This window comes from Apodemus sylvaticus, chromosome 8 (assembly GCF_947179515.1).
Source record: "Apodemus sylvaticus chromosome 8, mApoSyl1.1, whole genome shotgun sequence".
Taxonomy (NCBI): Eukaryota; Metazoa; Chordata; class Mammalia; order Rodentia; family Muridae; genus Apodemus; species Apodemus sylvaticus.
The window spans coordinates 99,932,301-99,938,489 of record NC_067479.1 but is presented as its reverse complement, the minus strand read 5'-3'; the positions used below and the strand labels follow the sequence as shown (position 1 = coordinate 99,938,489).

The following is a 6,189-nucleotide window of genomic DNA, read 5'->3' as shown; positions in this document are numbered from 1 at the left end:
AGATACATACATGAGCAGTAAAACACATAAAATAACCTCTACATCATTTGTCCGTAAACTATAAACTAAAGCTGAGATGTAGTACTACTTCAATTTACCAACTCATTTACATTGGGTTGTCTATACTTTTACAAACAGAAATTCCAAGTGTTGGCAAGGATGTGGTACAATTATGGCTGCCCTACCTTTTGGAGTAATTAGCCAATTCTTCAAAAAGTTAAAGTAAATGGTGTTGACTTTGCTCTTGTAATGAGGTATACATCCCCAAAAGAATCAAAATAAAAATCTCAACAGCCTAAATGTTCTTCAGTAGATGAATAGATTAATTGTAGTGTGTGCTAATGCATGCTATAGCACAGGCAAGTTTTAAAGCCGTTTTGCTAAGCCAAAAAGCCAAGTGCAAGTCTATAATTAAGCAAACATTTTCTTTTTTTTTTTAATTTGGTATATTCTTTATTTACATTTCAAATGATTTCCCCTTTTCTGGCTCCCCACAGGCAAACATTTGGTTAATGAATAGATCTAGGCAGACAGAGCTGATAGATGGCTTCCAGTGACTTAAGAAGAAGCTGCTTAGTGGGTAAATATGTGCTCTTCAAATGATGAAAATATTTTCTACAAGTATACAATGTACTTTGATCACATCCATGACTTATAACTTTCCATCTACCCATCCCATGACTTGATAACCAGTTTCCCTCCTTGCATTTGTTTATTTATTTATTTATTTATTTATTCATTCATTCATCAATGTATTCATTTATTATGATTTTTATTTTATTTATAAACTTGGTTCAATCATTATGGATCATATAGGAATAGGTATGTGGCCATTGATTAGTGAATACATCAGTCTTCCACTGGCCATATCCTCAAATCAAAGTAATACTTGCTCCCCAGAAAGCAGCAACTGCAATTAGCACTTTAGCTAGGGGTGGAGACCTCAGAATCCCCTCCTTCAGGACCAAGAATAGGCACAAAAACAAAAATGCACAGGAATGCCATAAGAAAACTAACCTGGAAGCCATTGTGTGTGTGTGTATATATATATATGATGTGTAGAGTAAAATGAGACAGAAACCTCCAGAGATGTCAGTGGGTTCACTTTCTGTTGGCCATCTGGAGCTGAGCATGAGGACTGCACTAAAGAGTAGTTTGCTCCCCAAAAGACTCCCTTAGGGAAAACAGAACTTTTAATTGCAAGTGGTCATCAATTGGAGAGGCTCCTGGGTTAAGGATGAGTACATGAGACCACTTCTCCTTTCAGCTTTAGGACCCCGTGTGGTGCAGACTCATGAAGGCCCTGTGCATGCTGCCTAAGTCTCTCTGGGTTCATATGTGTGCCCGTCCTGTTGACTAAGAGGTCTTATTTTCTTGCTGTACTCCATCCTCTCTGGCTCTTATGCTTTTGTTGACATCTCTTCCATAGGATTCCTTGAGCTATGAGGGGAAGAATTTGGCAAAGATGTCCAGTTAAGGACTGGGTGTTCCAAGGTCTCTCACTCTGCACAATGTCTGGCTGTAGGGCTCCTTTGTTAAAATGAAGTGCAGTTTTTACTTATTCTTTCTTTACTCTTCCTTATAATGTTTTCTTGGTTTATTTTTTATTCCTTTTATACAAGGTGTGTACATGTTTCTGCATGTGCTCATACATGTGTGTGCAAGTGACTGTCAGTACATGTGAGGACATGTGCTTTTGTTGCAATCTCAGGACCTCAACCAGATGTCCAACTTGGCCACAAATACTTTCTACTCTGTGGCTCCTACTTTGGCCCCTAGCTGCCTACTGTGCCTCTCTGCCTGCCACTGATTCAGAGGCCCACCGGACTGCCTTGCTCCAGCTTTCTCTTGGAGATCTGTAAGATATTGGTCACTTTAATCATGATCATGCTCCATATGACCTTTCCCACCCAATGGCCAGGCAAAGGATTCCCACCTACTGTGCCCTGATATGTAGACCTATGCAGATCAGAATATCTACAGCCACACATTAGGTAGAGCTTGGAGAATTTTTTGGAAAAGGTGTAGGAAGCATTATAGGAGCAGAAGAGTCCAAGGACACAGGAAAACCCACGGAATTTACCAACCTGAGTCTATAGGCACTCACAGGGAGCCTACATTGGACTGAACCAGGCCCTTAGCACATGTGATACAGTTGTGTAGCTTCATCTTCTTGTGAACTCTTAACAGGAAAGAGCCAGAGAGCTGTCTCTGAATCCATTGCCTGTGCTTGGATGCCTCTCTTCTCACTACGTTGCCTTGCTTAGCCTTAATAGAAATTGAAGTGCCTAGTCTTACTGATAGCTGATAAGCCATGGCTGGTTTATATACATGGGAAGCCTGCCCTTTCTGAAGATGAAAAGAGGAGGAAGAGATGGGGTGGATCTAGGGGAGGGATTAAGAGAAGTGGAGGGAACTGTATTCAAGATGTAAAATAAGTAAAATTTTAAAAGAAAAGTATTACAAGGCAGGAAAAATCTTGATTGTAACACAGACCAGCAAAGAAACAATTTAGACAGAATGATTTTTTAAATGTTTAGCATGAGAAGACACACAGAAAAATGGAGAGAGAGAGAGAGAGAGAGAGAGAGAGAGAGAGAGAGAGAGAGAGAGAACAGAGACAGAATAAACAACAGCCCACATCAGAGCAGAGAAGGCATTCGGAAATACAGATTTCTAGTGTCTTTTACAAGGCTCATGTTTTTAGGGTCTTTAAGAGGTTTTCTTCCACTATTTTAGAACGGGTCAGTTTTTTAAGAAAGACAAAGTGACTGATTGCCCTACAGTTTGGGCATAAATAAGTCCTGATCAGGCAGGCCTTCAACTAATTGAAACTCAGCAGCAAAAAGAAGAAGAGGGGCCATTGATGGAGAAAATCTTTACCAGGTTACTCTTTAAAACTACCAAGTATTTTTCCAGATCAGGATGATGAGGAAGAAGACAGCCATCTTGGAAATCCACCATTTTTGTTTACTATATGGTCCCACTCACAATCCATTTGCCTAACAGTGAATCTCTTTAACTCCTAGTCCTTCTGTGTGAATGCTGCTTTTAATCTTCCTCTGTTTTGCTGTCAGAGTTAAATTTATGAAGACTAGAAGGGTGTCCCCTCTCCCTGAGTCCTGCCTGTGCCACTATAGGGCACCTATGGAAGTTTTATGGCTGCCGTTTTTGGTGACATGTTCAGCCTCTCAGATGGTTGAGAGCTGAGGATATCCTTCTCCTTGTGAGCTGTTCATGTCTTGAGAATTTCCAAATTATCAAGTAGACTTGGCTTCTTCAAAGATGTATCCTCTAAATGTAGATGTACATGTTCCTGTTACCAATAGATTGAAGTCACCAACTAGTTTCATTCATATAGCAACCAAGAGTCCCAGAGTTTATCCATTCTATTATTTTTGTCACAAGAGATTGCAGCTCCAAACCCTGATTTGGAGCTAGGTTTCTAAGAAAGGAAAGATAGTTCCAAATATTATGTGTGGGGAACATTTTATATATGTGGAAAGCCAGTTTCCAAGAGCACTGGCTTTTAACTAGCCAGTAAAAGAAAAGCTCAGTCTATAAACACACACACACACACACACACACACATATGCGCGCATACAGGTAACAAATAACAGTCCATAACTGGAGAGAGTCAGGACAAAGACTCAAGCAGTAATTTAAAGAGGGCGCATTGGAAGATGAATTCCATCTGAAAGAGTCCTATGTTGCCAGCTTCCTTCTTGTAAGCTGGTGTGTATGTCTGTGCCACCTGTTTCCAAAGAGCTGCAAACCTCTGGGCTTAAGCCCTAAAAGACTCACGGCCATGGAATCTGACTCTGGGAAAGACAATTCCCAGACATAACCATGACATTATGGGACTTGTACCTGTCACAAGTATGCATGTGCTCAAATTCCACAGAGAACACATACAAGGTTACAAGAAAGCAAGGAAGCATGGCTAGGGTCTATGGTCGGTTGGGCTAATTAGGGCTGAGTTAATGATTAGGGTTACAGATGCAGTCCAACAGCAGGGAATCTGATTCCAAAGCTGAGGTAAAACCTATATCCAGATACCTGGGAGTGGTGGATTGAGAAACACATATATACTTGTGTTGATTTGTGCACCTGAGAAGTGGGAGGAGGAGTAAGGAGCCCTTTAAGAAAGTTCTGTTGAAGAAGGGACAGTAATAGAACCACTCTCTTCAGGATGACCTCACAATGCAGAACCTTTGTTACCAGGCAACCCACTGGTTAGAGCAAGGCCTGCAGGCTCACTTGTCAGAGCCACTAGAGAAGGCAGGATATTCTCTTGCTGTCTTAGCACTCCTCCAGACTCAAGCCTCAAAAAAGAAAACTGGGAAGGCAATGGTGGTGTCTGGAGGCACAAGGTTCTCTCTTGCCTTCAATGCCTGTGGCCTTTTTCCCAAAAGGGAAAAATCTTGACCAAGGACAGCCAAGACCAGGACCACAAAGACCAGGTAACCACTTGGGTTTTTCTCTGTATTTGGTAGAATAATGCTTCAGGAAACCTTGGAATGAGAAGAACAAATTAAAATGTTGCAGACCTGCACATACTTGAAACCTTTACCTTGATCTTTCTACAGGGTGAGAACACTTCTGCCCCACAGGAAATGCAGAAGCCACATGGAGAGTCACAGATCATGGCGGAGACTGTGTTTAAACTTGTGAACAAACTGGTGCCTTCACTGCAGGAAGGGGACGCCTTTTTTTGTTCCTGGCTGTCTGTCTACATGCCAAAGATTTGTCACCCCCATACAGGTTCTAGACCTGCTGCATGTCAGGTGAGTGCCCATCTCCAAGCCCATAGTTCTCAGATCTTGGTTTAGGATTCTCTCTCTCTCTCTCTCTCTCTCTCTCTCTCTCTCTCTCTCTCTCTCTCTCTCTCTCTCTCTCTCCAACTTTTTATTGTCTACATAACTGTCAGTAACCAGCAGCCTGAAGTAAGAAATTTCTTCTTCCAGGACTGTTCAAAGGGAGTGGGCTGTCCAGAGCTGAGACTGTAAAATGGATGTAGCTATCACATCTACCTTCAAAAAGCAATTTATCCTTTACTCAATATTTCTGAGGCCTTGGTGAATGCACTTCTTTCATATGTAAAGGAGATTCTAGAAATATTGTCATACCTGATAGCCATGCGTCAAAGGTAGAGATACATGAAGGGTAATCTAGGGGATCATGTGACCATGGAAAGTATGAATAGAGACACATGTGTTCATATTTTTTACAGATATAATGAAAGCACCTAATGTGTACTGGTGAACTAATAATTCTGAGAGCCACCAGAAATGCCATTATCAGTTGGGACCCATGGTATTTTACAGGTGACATTCTGTTTGGTTTTCTCTAGGTATGCAAACTTCAGCCCTCATTCTAAAGAGGATGAACAAGCAAAGAACACACTCTCTAGTTTTCTGGAAACGTGGATGGACAAGAACCCTGAGGACTTTTGTGAGCCCACAGACCTGCTGACTCTGAAATATCTAAAGTCCTCTTACATTGTGTACATGGCACGCTCCGATCTTAGTGTCCGTGTCAACAGGATCCAGACCATGTTGCAAGAAATAAAGACCAAGGATTCATCATCTGAGGATGAGGAAGACTCAGATCTCGAGAGATACATGTCCTCAGATCCAGAGATTCAATGGGTGTAAATTGGCAGGGAAAAAAAGCAAATCTGGAGCCAGAACCAACTTGTGCACCAGATCTGGAGAACACAAGTACCACCACAAGATTCTATGACACATGTATATTTGTAGCCAGATGTGTCAGCACCATTCCAGTCAGTATGGCCTGATAGCAGCTATTGAACCTGCGTTTCAGATTGTCTGTAGATACAGTGTATCTTTAAGTTGTCTTTTGCTACCATGGGCCTAGCTATTCAGAGAATGGCCCTGTCACCTCTGGTCATCAATTTGAGTGTGTCCTATGTCTGAGCTGTTCCTCCTGCCGCTCAGGATCAGCCCCTGATTTCAATCCAGCAGCAATTCCAGCCCTACAGCCAGCCTTCCCCTCCCCTGAGAAATAGCCTTTTTACTCTTTCTGATCTTTGCAATGTGTTTATTTTAAGTTGGTTTTAACAAATTGTTACCATTTATTTTACATTGGGTAATGATGAGATCAAATACCTGCCATTTATGAATATTCTACTTGATAATTCTCTTTAGTTTATTCAAAGTTCTCTTA

At 41.5% G+C, this 6,189-nt stretch overlaps 1 pseudogene; it reads left to right on the top strand.

The window, feature by feature from the left end:
- Positions 1 to 803: 803 nt before the first annotated feature.
- LOC127690820 (ral guanine nucleotide dissociation stimulator-like) lies at positions 804 to 5,657 on the top strand (annotated as a pseudogene).
- The last annotated feature ends 532 nt before the right edge of the window (positions 5,658 to 6,189 follow it).